This window comes from Schistocerca cancellata, chromosome 7 (genome assembly GCF_023864275.1).
Source record: "Schistocerca cancellata isolate TAMUIC-IGC-003103 chromosome 7, iqSchCanc2.1, whole genome shotgun sequence".
NCBI lineage: Eukaryota > Metazoa > Arthropoda > Insecta > Orthoptera > Acrididae > Schistocerca > Schistocerca cancellata.
The window spans coordinates 216,880,212-216,892,503 of NC_064632.1; the positions used below are offsets into that span (position 1 = coordinate 216,880,212).

Sequence of the window (12,292 nt, forward strand, 5' to 3'; positions counted from 1 at the left end):
CTCTGACTCTCGAATTCACCCTCGGTTATCCGAATAGGCCCGTTTGAGTGTTTACGTATGCAAATGGCCTGAACAAAATAAATCCGCAAACATTCGGTTTCTGCTGGTAGGGTAAATAGCGGCACATCGCTTGGGCGTTCTGGGGGAGCATGGGTGGGCTGCCGACTGCCCGGGCGTGGCGGTCATGCGAAACGGGGTGGTGCACAGTGACGGCTCACTGTTCTCTTTCACTCTTACACCATCTCCTATCCCCTTGTCATCCCTACGCCCCACTCTCTCACATAGTCTCACTGGGGTGCCCCTGTCTCTCTCTGTCTCTGTCTCTGTCTCTCTCTCTCTGTTCGTTGCTCTCGTGCTAGTCTCTCTCCTCTCTTTGTGTCTCTACGTACATCACCTCTCCGGCAGTCGGCCAAAAAACAAGACAATTTTGATGTCATGAGTAGATCGACGTTATCAGAGATGGAGCACTATCTCTGTCGGACGAGACTGTGAACGAGAGGTGACCGTGGTTGATGAGATGCTACTGTGAAAATCACAGAGGTGTTTCTTGGAATGAAGTACAGATGGCAGCAAAGTGATCCAGAGATATTATAACACTACAATAATTGCAACGTGCTAACGTATGATGCGTTGTTGGTATGCATTTGTGTACAAGTAATCCTCCTCGTGGATTTTCGTAAACCTTTGTTCACTTTTGTCTCTGTCGGTAACTTTGCCACTTTGGAGTTGCAGATGTAGAATGGGAACTTATTATGAGCACAAGCAAATGGAGCAACAGCTAACAGCAGGAAACGCTAAAAGAGCATGAATTTTTGGCAAAATGATATCTCGTTCTTAACTCATGAACATGTGAACACGAAATACCTCTTAAGCCTGTGAAGATGGCCCCCGTGGACGATATCGGTTATGATTGTGTCTAAAAAAGTGAATGTGCTAAGAAATAAAACTTTAGAACCATCGATACCGGAGCGTAAATGTCTCAGAAAAAAGCAATGGATGCATTTTCTCAGCATGACACAGACGACGATGACGGAAGAACGAGTCTCGTCGAAAGAACTGACAACACGTCGGACAGTGTGTAGTTCCCTAAAGACACGAGAGCTTGCTTCCGTAACTACAATGAATATGAATAACTGTGATCGGAACTAGTTATTCCGTAATAATATCAGTATGCGCACCACGGATCCACGCCGTATATTTTTCGTGGAAACTTCAGAATAAAAATCGTATGAATGTGCAATTTCATTATCAATACTTTCAGTACAGTGGTCAGTCAGAGTGGTGTGATGCTTACAGAACAGATAAATCACAGGTCTGGATCATCACTGGCCTCTGTATGCCTCATAAGCCAGCTAAGTAATTGCTTTGCATTGTTTTTTCGTCTCCGACGCTGCCATAGCCTCACACTGACTCGGCACTGGATGTTTTACGCTTTTTGATTCATTTCGACGCGAACTTTCGTCTGACTTGCGTTTCCTATTATTGCTAGGACATCTGCGAGTTACATGAGATGATGCCGTCCTGTTTAATAACGGTTTTCTCTCATATACCACTGTTGTCATTCTTTGGATCCTAATAGTGCTCCGCAGGCTCTTCACACTGACAGCCGAATCAATGTCTAAACGCGTTTTCACGCTACTGTGATTTATATCTTACACAAAGCTAACCGATAACAACCACGAGCATTCGCCTTCACTTGTACGACAACACTACAGGCAAAAGAAATACTGAGCGACAAATACCTAGAGACGTGATCTATCCGTTAGGGGATCAATAATTGTCTATGGATTTTAGCCTCGTAATTATTAGCGATTCAGATCTAACGGTAGTCACACAAGGAATGTCAGCGAACGAGCGAACAGGCGTTTTCCTGTCAACGAGCGAACATACGTTTTCGTGTCAGAAACAATGTGAATTTGATATATAGGTGTGTATAAACACACCTACTGAGTATGTCGGTTTTACGAAGCAGCTCTTTTGAGAGGAATAACAACCACTGTCGCTTCATTTGCGGAAGGTGCAGACAATGCAGCCAGAAATCTTCCCAATCTCGAGTGGGATGAAAATGATTCCTACACCAATGTGTAGCAAACCATAACCTTCCTGCATCTTCCTTTCTTGAACTGCAATCTCTCACTCAGGCTATCCTTCTTTCTCTTAACTTTCTCATGATGGCAGCTTTAGATGTTAACCTGGCTATCCTCTAGGTTCTGCCTTCCTTTTCCATTATGTTCATTTATTTATCTTTTATCACTTTTCAGCTGAAGCAATTTTTGGTCCCTCTTTCGGTTCACCTTCATTCTCAAAATATTTTCTGTGTTGCTGACAGACTGGTAAAAACCCTTTAAATACAGTGTTCAAGATCACCTGCTTACATTGCCAGTGTAGTACCATATATGTGCTTAAGGGACAATGCAGTAGCCAATCAGACGTGGTGAAGTTGTTATATAGTCATTGGGTGGAGCCCCCTGATACCACAGTGATCAGACTGCTTAAGCCCGAGCTACTAGCTTCCCACGCATGACAAGGAGTATAGTCCACGCAGAATGCCGGGGCCAGTAGATGTGCAGAAGCCAGGACACGCGTGGGGAGAGCGTAAATGGTGGGCAATAAGGGCAGTCGTTGTAGGGGAAATGCCGAATGTTGAAGGGCCGTTCTGAACTGAAGCCTAAGCTCACATGTAAATGAAGGCCATCCACACCCACGCTTGCATGGTGACCATTCAGAAAGATCTACTGTCATCTCTACTTTCATTAGCATCTAAAAAGAATTCCGGCGAAAATACAGTGATTTATTTTCACCTTGCTTTTAACCATTTGTAACATTCAGAGAAGCGTCATGAGTGGCGAATTTTGAGTAAAACCTACGCATTTCTCTGGTTGCTATGTTAAATGTGCTTCTATTACCAAACCACAGCGGGGTTTACACAGTCTCACCTCTCTAACATGTTGCGCAGACACAACTGTGAGAGAATTCTGAAGCAGTGCTTTATTAAGTAAGGTCAGTATCTTACAAATAACCTCATCCTCGGTACAAAAGGACGTGTAACATCTTTACTTATGTTGCTCCAAAACTCACAGCATTTCTCGTTTCACCAACTATCCACAATCCTTAAAAATTACATTCTTTCATCAAAAAGTCTGTAGTTACTGAAATAACATGATAGATAACTAAATATTATATAATAACGATATTGTAAAATACTCTCGCCCTTGCGTGCTATTATTTGTCAAAGTCTCATTTAGATATATGAAACCGGTTGTGAAATATGAGGAATGTTTTGGATATTTCATTTTATTGCTGGCGTGGTGCGATCGCAGATGAGTGTGCTGCATCAGATCAGTTTCCTCGAGATTGGTGACCTCTACATAAATCTAAAGAAAAATTCAGTATGTTAGCTAAATTTAACATGCAACAACGTATTATGTAATATGTACCAAATGCAAAATGATATCGACCTCTATTTCTGAATCCACGGTTTTCCGAATTTCACGCTGGGTCCTACTTCCCCATAAATACCACAGTAATTAAGACCATTAATGAAATGATGGGCACATCGTCATGAACCTGACATTCAAAGCCACACTGAAGCGACAAAGAAACTGGTATAAGCATGCGTATTCAGAGATATGTAAACAGGCAGAAAACACCACTGCGTTCGGTAACACCTATATAAAACAACAAGTGTCTGGCGCAGTTGTTAGATCGGTTACTGCTGCTACAACGGCAGGTTATCAAGATTTGGAGCGTGGTGTTACAGTTGGCGCACGGCACGAGGGATGGGACACAGCATCTCTGAGGTAGTGATGAAGGGGGGATTTTCCCGTGTGTGTATATATATGTATATATATATATATATACATATGTATATATATATATATATATATATATATATATATATATATATATATATATATATATATATATCCACTTTTATCATACACATGATATCCCTTTTGGGTGATCTTTGTTATCCTTTTGATCCAAAGTCCTTAATTAACTCTTAATTAACTTTTGTACGTGGGGTTAGCTCGAACTGCTGTGACAAACTTTCCGACGTTATTCAGTCGTATTTTCCGAGTATTTTCATATAACGTGTCCGGAAACGCTTAATTTCAATGTTAGAGCTCATATTAGTTTCATCAGTATGTACTGTACTTCCTCGATTCACCGCCAGTTGGCCCAATTGAAGGAGGTATTGTTGCCTTCGGTGCTTGTGTTGACATGCGACTCATTGCTCTACAGTACTAGCATCAAGCACATCAGTACGTAGTATCAACAGGTTAGTGTTCATCACGAACGTGGTTTTGCAGTCAGTGCAATGTTTACAAATGCGGAGTTGGCAGATGCCCATTTGATGTATGGATTAGCACGGGGCAATAGCCCGTGGCGCGGTACGTTTGTATCGAGACAGGTTTCCAGAACGAAGGTGTCCCGACAGGAAGACGTTCGAAGCAATTGATCGGCGTTTTAGGGAGCACGGAACATTCCAGCCTATGACTCGCGACTGGAGAAGACTTAGAACGACGAGGACACCTGCAATGGACGAGGCAATTCTTCGTGCACTTGACGATAACCCTAATGTCAGCGTCTGAGAAGTTGCTGCTGTACAAGGTAACGTTGACCACTTCACATTATGGAGAGTGCTACGGGAGAACCAGCTGTTTCCGTACCATGTATAGCGTGTGCAGGCACTATCAGCAGCTGATTGGCCTCCACGGGTACACTTCTGCGAATGGTTCATTAAACAATGTGTCAATCCTCATTTCAGTGCAAATGTTCTCTTCATTCCAACGTGATCAAATTGTAAATTTTCACAATTAACATGTGTGGGCTGACGAGAATCCACACGCAATTGTGCAATCACGTCATCAACACAGATTTTCTGTGAACGTTTGGGCAGGCATTGTTGGTGATGTCTTGATTGGACCCATGTTCTTCCACCTACGCTCAATGGAGCACATTATCATGATTTCATACGGGATACTCTACGTGTGCTGCTAGAACATGTGCCTTTACAAGTACGACACAACATGTGGTTCAAGCACGATGGAGCTCCTGCATATTTCAGTCGAAGTGTTCGTACGCTTCTCAACAACAGATTCGGTGACCGATGGATTGGTAGAGGCGGAGCGGACCAATTCCATGACCTCCACGCTCTCCTGACCTCAACCCTCTTGACTTTCATTTATGGGGGCATTTGAAAGCTCTTGTTACGCAACCCCGGTACCAAATGTAGAGACTCTTCGTGCTCGTATTGTGGACGGCTGTGATACAATACGACATTCTCCAGGGCTGCATCAGCGCATCAGGAATTCCATGCGACGGAGGGTAGATGTATGTATCCTCGCTAACGGAGGACATTTTGAACATTTCCTGTAACAAAGTGGTTGAAGTCGCGCTGGTACGTTCTGTTGCTGTGTGTTTCCATTCCATGATTAATGTGATTTGAAGAGAAGTAATAAAATGAGCTCTAACATGGAAAGTAAGCGTTTCCGGACACATGTACACATAACATATTTTCCTTCTTTGTGTGTGAGGAATGTTTCCTGAAAGTTTGGCCGTACCTTTTTGTAACACCCTTCATTACTTAACAGTCTCGGCCTTATATATATATATACCGGGTGATCAAAAAGTCAGTATAAATTTGAAAACTTAATAACCACGGAATAATATAGAGAGGTAGAAATTGACACCCATGCTTGGAATGACATGAGGTTTTATTAGAAACAAAAAAAAAGTGTTGCTAGACGCGTGAAAGATCTCTCGCGCGCGTCGTTTGGTGATGATCGTGTGCTCAGCCGCCACTTTCGTCATGCTTGGCCTCCCAGGTCCCCAGATCTCAGTCCGTGCGATTATTGGCTTTGAGGTTACCTGAAGTCGCAAGTGTATCGTGATCGACCGACATCTCTAGGGATGCTGAAAGACATCCGACGCCAATGCCTCACCACAACCCCGGACATGATTTACAGTTCTGTTCACAACATTATTCCTCGACTACAGCTATTGTTGAGGAATGATGGTGGACATATTGAGCATTTCCTGTAAAGAACATCATCTTTGCTTTGTATTACTTTTTTATGCTAATTATTGCTATTCTGATCAGATGAAGCGCCATCTGTCGGACTTTTTTTGAACGTTTGTATATTTTTGGTTCTAATAAAACCCCATGTCATTCCAAGCATGTGTTTGAATTTGTACCTCTCTATCTGCATTATTCCGTGATTTATTCTGTTTTCAAATTTGTACTGGTGTCATCATGTCACTTCTTAAACACTGGATAAATACACTTACTATCTCGAAATAATTACTGAGGGGGTAAGAACTATCGTTCAGAGGGGCGGGTGAGAAGATGAAAAAGAAGCATACCCCAAAACGGGTGAATTGTCAGGCTATTTTCATCCAGTATCAAAGAATGAGACTGAGCGACTTGCAACAAACTTCAAGCATAATTTCAAACCCTTACAAGACTTTCCTCACGAACACCCCTCCGTCTCCTCTCCGCACTAAATGATGGAGGGAAAAATTTATCGCTTACTACATTTTCGCTGTTCATGCAATAAAACTGCTGTATTAGGCACGACCTTTTAATTTTTTGCTTCCTTACCACTAACTCTGGCTCCTACACGTTTTGTAAACACATTCACATACTCCAGTGAATGTGCTTGCAAAAATATATCATTGTACAGCACTTAGTTCAGGAGATACACTATGTGATCAAAAGTATCCGGACACCTGGCTGAAAATGACTTATAAGTTCGTGGCGTCCTCCGTCGTTACCGGTGGAATTCAATATGCTGCTGTCCCACCCTTAGCCTTGATGACATCTTCCACTCTCGCAGGCATACGTTCAATCAGGTGCCGGAAAGTTTCTTTGGAAATGGCAGCCCATTCTTCACGGAGTGCTGTACTGAGGAGAGGTAGCTATGTTGATCGGTGAGACCTGGCACAAAGTTAGCGGCTCAAAACATCGCACAGGTGTTTTATAGAATTCAGGTGAAGACTCTGTGCAGGCCAGTCCCTTGCTGGGATCTTATTGTCGTATAACCACTTCGCCAGAGGCCGTGCATTATGAACAGGTGCTCGATCGTGTTGAAAGATGCAATCGTCATGCCCGAATTGTTCTTCAACAGTGGGAAGCAAGAAGGTGCTTCAAACATCAATGTAGGCCTGTGCTATGGCAGTGCCACGCAAAACAACAAGGGGTGCAAGACTCCTCCGTGAAAAGCACGACCACACCATAACTCCAACGCCTCGGAATTTTACTGTTGACACTACACACGCAGATGACGTTCACCGGACATTCGCCATACCCACACCCTGCCATCGGATCGCATTTTGGAATTCCTGTGTGATGGTCTGGATAGATGTCTGTTTATTACACATTACGACCGTCTTCAACCGACAGCGGTCTCTGCCAGTCAACAGACGAGGTCAGCCTGTACGCATTTGCGCTGCACGTGTTCCTTCACGTTTCCACTTCACCATCACATTGAAAACAGTGGACCTAGGGATGCATAGGAGCGTGGATATCTGGCGCACATACGTATGACACAAGTGACACCCAATCACCTGACTACGTTCGAAGTGCGTGAGATCCGCGGAGAGTCCAATTCTACTCTTTCACGATATCTAATGACTACTGAGGTCGCTGTTATGGAGTACCTTGGAGTAGGTGGCAACGCAGTGCACCTAGTATGAAAAACGTTTGTTTTTGTGTGCGCCCGGATACTTTTGATCACATAATGAATGATATAAATACTGAGGTACGTGAAAAACTGCCACATCACGCATCACTTTTTAATTTATTACTTACTTGCTATACTTCTATTCGCAACATATTTCGTGTACAGTATCTACATGTAATGCTGAAAGTAACTGTCTTATTACTTAAATATGAGACACATACTTCAGGAGATATGATGCTATAAACATTAAGACGCGTTGAAAACTGCTGCATGTTGCATGTTGCATTTATTTCTTCTGTACTACTAACGCTATTCGAAACACACATCGCAGACAGTAACCAGTTACGCCGATGAATTTACCTACAAAATAATATAGTTCTACGACAAATAGTGCAGGAGGTATGACCTTATAAATAGTGATATGTGTGAAAAAGAGACTTCAGGGCGAAATTCATTAGAGATACAGATGAAATATTTATACAAATATGAGTGAAATATATTAGATATATGCGAAATTTATGTGACACGTGTGTACGCAGGCAAATCCAGGGGTAAAATCTCCGCTCAAGTCTATGGAACGGTTTCAGCTAAATTTGGTACATATTTTCCTTATTATCTGGAAAAAATACTGGGGGGTGGGGGGAGGTAAGAACCAGCAACCTCTTATCTGGTTTGGGGAAATGAGAGAAACGTGGAGGTGATTGATAGAAGGGGGGGGGGGGGAATGGACTGAGAATGGGGAAAGGATGAGATGAATTGAGAGAGGGTGGAGAAGCAGATGATAGGAGGAGGACGACGAATGAAGAGCAGAGAGTGGAGGGAGTAGACAGTGGGGCGAGGAGGAGATAGATGGGCCATGGGAGATGAAATGGCTCTGAGTACTATGGGAATTAACATATGAGGTCCTCAGTCCCCTAGAACTTAGAACTACTTAAACCTAACCAACCTAAGGACATCGCCGGCGTGAGTGGCCGAGCGGTTCTAGGCGCTACAGTCTGGAACCGCACGACTGCTACTGTCGCAGGTTCGAATCCTGCCTTCGGCGTAGATGTGTGTGATGTCCTTAGGCTAGTTAGGTTTACATAGTTCTAAGGTCTAGGGGACTGATGACCTCAGAAGCAAAGTCCCATAGTGCTCAGAGCCATTTGAACCTAAGGACATCACACACATCCATGCCCGAGGCAGGATTCGAACCTGCGACCATAGTGGTCGCGCGGTTCCAAACTGAAGCGCCTAGAACCGCTCCGCCACACCGGCCGGCCAGGGGAGATGAACTCAGTGGGGTGGGGAAGATGGACAGTGGGGGAAAGAGAAGGGGGGGGGGAGGAGAGCAGGTGGACAGAGAGAGTGGTGAGCAAGAGATGGACGGACAAAGCAATTACTTGCAGATACACAGAGAGAGGAGCATCAGGAGGTGGAAGGAGAGTGGGGTGTGTAAGAGGAGGGGGAAGAAGCAGATGGATAGAGGGGGGAGAAGCAGATGGATAGAGCGGAGGGCAGAGTATGTGGAGAGAGAGAGGGGGGGGGGAGGATATGGACTAACAGAACTGGAATAAATACATGCACTGGCAACTCTGAGCGCTCAGCTAGAGAAGATATGAAAAGATATGGAATGAGTGTGTGTCTTTACGTTGAAGCGAGAAAATCTCAGTAGAGAGTTTGCGATATAATTTTGTGCGAGGGCGATATTCGTTTACGTTGGCGGGAACGCTGCCGCCGTTGGGTTGGCACAGGCAGCTCCTTCGCTGGCGGCGCGCGTATTCAGTGCGGCGCTATCTGGATTCCGGCCGGTACAGCGCCGGCACTCCCTCCGTGCCGTCTGTTGGCGCAGCCGCCAACCAGCAGGCACCAGCTACCCGGCGCGTCGCCGCCATAAAGACTTTATCGCCGAATGTAATGGAATGTTCCCGCCGCTCCCGAAATAGCCGGCTCGTTTAATGGCCGCCTTGGTTGTCGGTGAGTGACGGCCGACCCACTTCCCAGGGGGCCAGCCGCCACTGCAGCTCTCAATGATGACTGTCTTAGAGTGAGGCGCCGGCTCCATAATCGCATTCCTCCGGCCTCCACCGGCCTTACACAAACACCAAGCCTGATGGTGCTCCGCTTCGTATCAAGTTCTACAGTTTCGTTTGCGGATAAAGCTTTGCACGACGAATTACTGGCCGCGAAATACAGGTTCTGCTTTCCTGAACCAATCAGTTGTCCGTGGACTTACAATGAAATGAACACCCTTAGTTGCTTACAGGCGTTGCATGCGTCAACAGGGACAGATGCAAATGTGTGCCCCGACCGGGACTCGAACCCGGGATCTCTTGCTTACATGGCAGACGCTCTATCCAACTGAGCCACCAAGGACATAGAGGATAGCGCGACTGCAGGGATTTATCTCTGGCACGCCTCCCGCAAAAACCACATTCTCAACGTATTGTCCCGCACTACATTCGTAGTGCCCCCGCCCATTATACTCGTTACTCGCAGCGCGTTGCCGATTCCCGTAAGAGTTCAGGCACTGTTTGTGCATTCGCACAGAAGAAGAAGATGGTCAAGTGGCCGGTGAGCCTTAACCATATATATATACCAACATGGTATCTGTTCTTTCGGACAAAGCCCGAACTCTTACGGGAATCGGCAACGCGCCGCGAGTATTGAGTATAATGGGCGGGGGCACTACGAATGTAGTGCGGGACAATACGTTGAGAATGTGGGTTTCGCGGGAGGCGTGCCAGAGATAAATCCCTGCAGTCGCGCTATCCTCTGTGTCCTCGGTGGCTCAGATGGGATTCCCTCGTGTGAAAAGTTTAATTTCTTTATTTTTAGCCGGCACGGTAGCTCAGCGTGTTCGGTCAGAGGGCTACATGCCGAGTCAATCGATCATCAACGAACTTAAACGGATGTCTTACGACGTCCGTCCTGAGCAGATGCAATGAACAAAAAGCGAACAAAATGAGATTAAAAAAAAAAAAGATGGATAGAGCGTCTGCCATGTAAGCAAGAGATCCCGGGTTCGAGTCCCGGTCGGGGCACACATTTTCATTTGTCCCCGTTGACGTATGTCAACGCCTGTAAGCAGCTAATGGTGTTTATTTCATTGTAAGTTCATTCTAACGAGCTGCATGGTCACCGGTGGTATCTGTTCTTTCGGACATGTCCGAAAGAACAGATACCATCTTAGTATATATACAGTTTTCCGTAATTTATTATTGATTTATTAAAGTTCCCATAAAACTTGTATACATTAAGGCTTTAACGAGTGTTAAGGTGTTTAATGTTTCCTATTAAAATTAACTGCTATTCAAACGCATTTTTCCCCACATTAGTGATGCCAGATGTAATGAATATTAGAGTCGATGGAAAATGTAGTCTCACAGTAAATTGCCTTAAGCTTCAAGTGCGGTCACAAACACTAAATAAGACTTCCAACCTCAAAGATGTGCCCGGATTAACAAAAACGGTGGAAGTGTGCGAGAAACCTCTGCAATCCCTAGCACAGATGGAGGCAACTTGCTTACCTCATGGCTCCTAAAGATGTCTCGTAGCAGTCGTCCAGCTTCGTTTCTTCTCAGTCGGTCGTAAGCTCTAACGCTCATGCCATAAACAGTCATAATAATGTGACAAGTGGGTACAATAAGATCCGTACAATTTTAAGATTCCAACCAATTTTGTGTTAGTTCATCCGCCACAAAGCTAGTAAAAAAATTTTTGAGGCTAGTCTACCGTTAATAGTGTTATAAGAAGATACCCAGTCATTGATCATTAGTTCCCGAGCACCGCAAAAATCAGAGAAATGTTTCACACGCTGTTAGAATCAACATGAGATGGCACAGATAGGTTTCCCAAGACCACATTAACAATTAATTCCGTCTTTATAGAGAGTAGCGCTTTACACAATTGTTCGCGTGTTGCTACTCCAGAAACCGATCGTAGACTGCCTTGGATTAACACAACATGGCAAAAGTACGCCATCTGTGGCAATTTTTCAGCAAACTGTTGCGTCTTTACATGATGTCAGATTTTAAAAACGGATTCATGTATTGCCTCCTAGGACACCGATCTCTAACAGGTACTGAGCTAGTTTAGTTGTTCGCCGCCTGCCCTATCACGGCGCACTTGTAGATGGTCCATCCTTTCCTTCAATAACCACTGACAATAACTAAAATTAGTAATTAGCATTTCCAGACGAATATTTAAATTATTATTAACAAGTTCTCAGCACAAGTAATGTTATCAGCACTGTTGGAGCTGTACATTAACATTCAGACACTAAAAATTAATAACGAAAGGTTCACTACTTGGCGCCCAGCGTTGTAGATGAATCCCCAGAGTCTCTCCTCTGCACCAATAAGATAGGGGTCTTGCTCGCTCTCGCGCTATGAGACCATCTGGCGCGTCATTCGATGAGTTTGCCTTTTGTTCGTAGCCGTGTTCTTTAGCCTCTCGTAATATAATCTTCCTATACCGTGCATTTAAACTTAGCAACAAAATGTAATAAACGTGAGCAGTGATGTGGTATAAAGGCAACAAGGTGACAGAGGGACCCTTCTTAATATGCTGTCGAACAACTTCTGCTCGGTGTAGTGCACAATAAGTCGTTGGAGGTCCCCTGC

The 12,292-nt window shown here is 44.5% G+C and overlaps 1 non-coding gene across 1 annotated transcript; it reads right to left on the reverse strand.

Moving 5' to 3' along the window:
* Positions 1 to 9,969: 9,969 nt before the first annotated feature.
* On the reverse strand, positions 9,970 to 10,043 carry Trnat-ugu (transfer RNA threonine (anticodon UGU)). The gene has a single exon. It is a non-coding gene; the product is annotated as a tRNA-Thr (tRNA).
* Between the last annotated feature and the right edge of the window lie 2,249 nt (positions 10,044 to 12,292).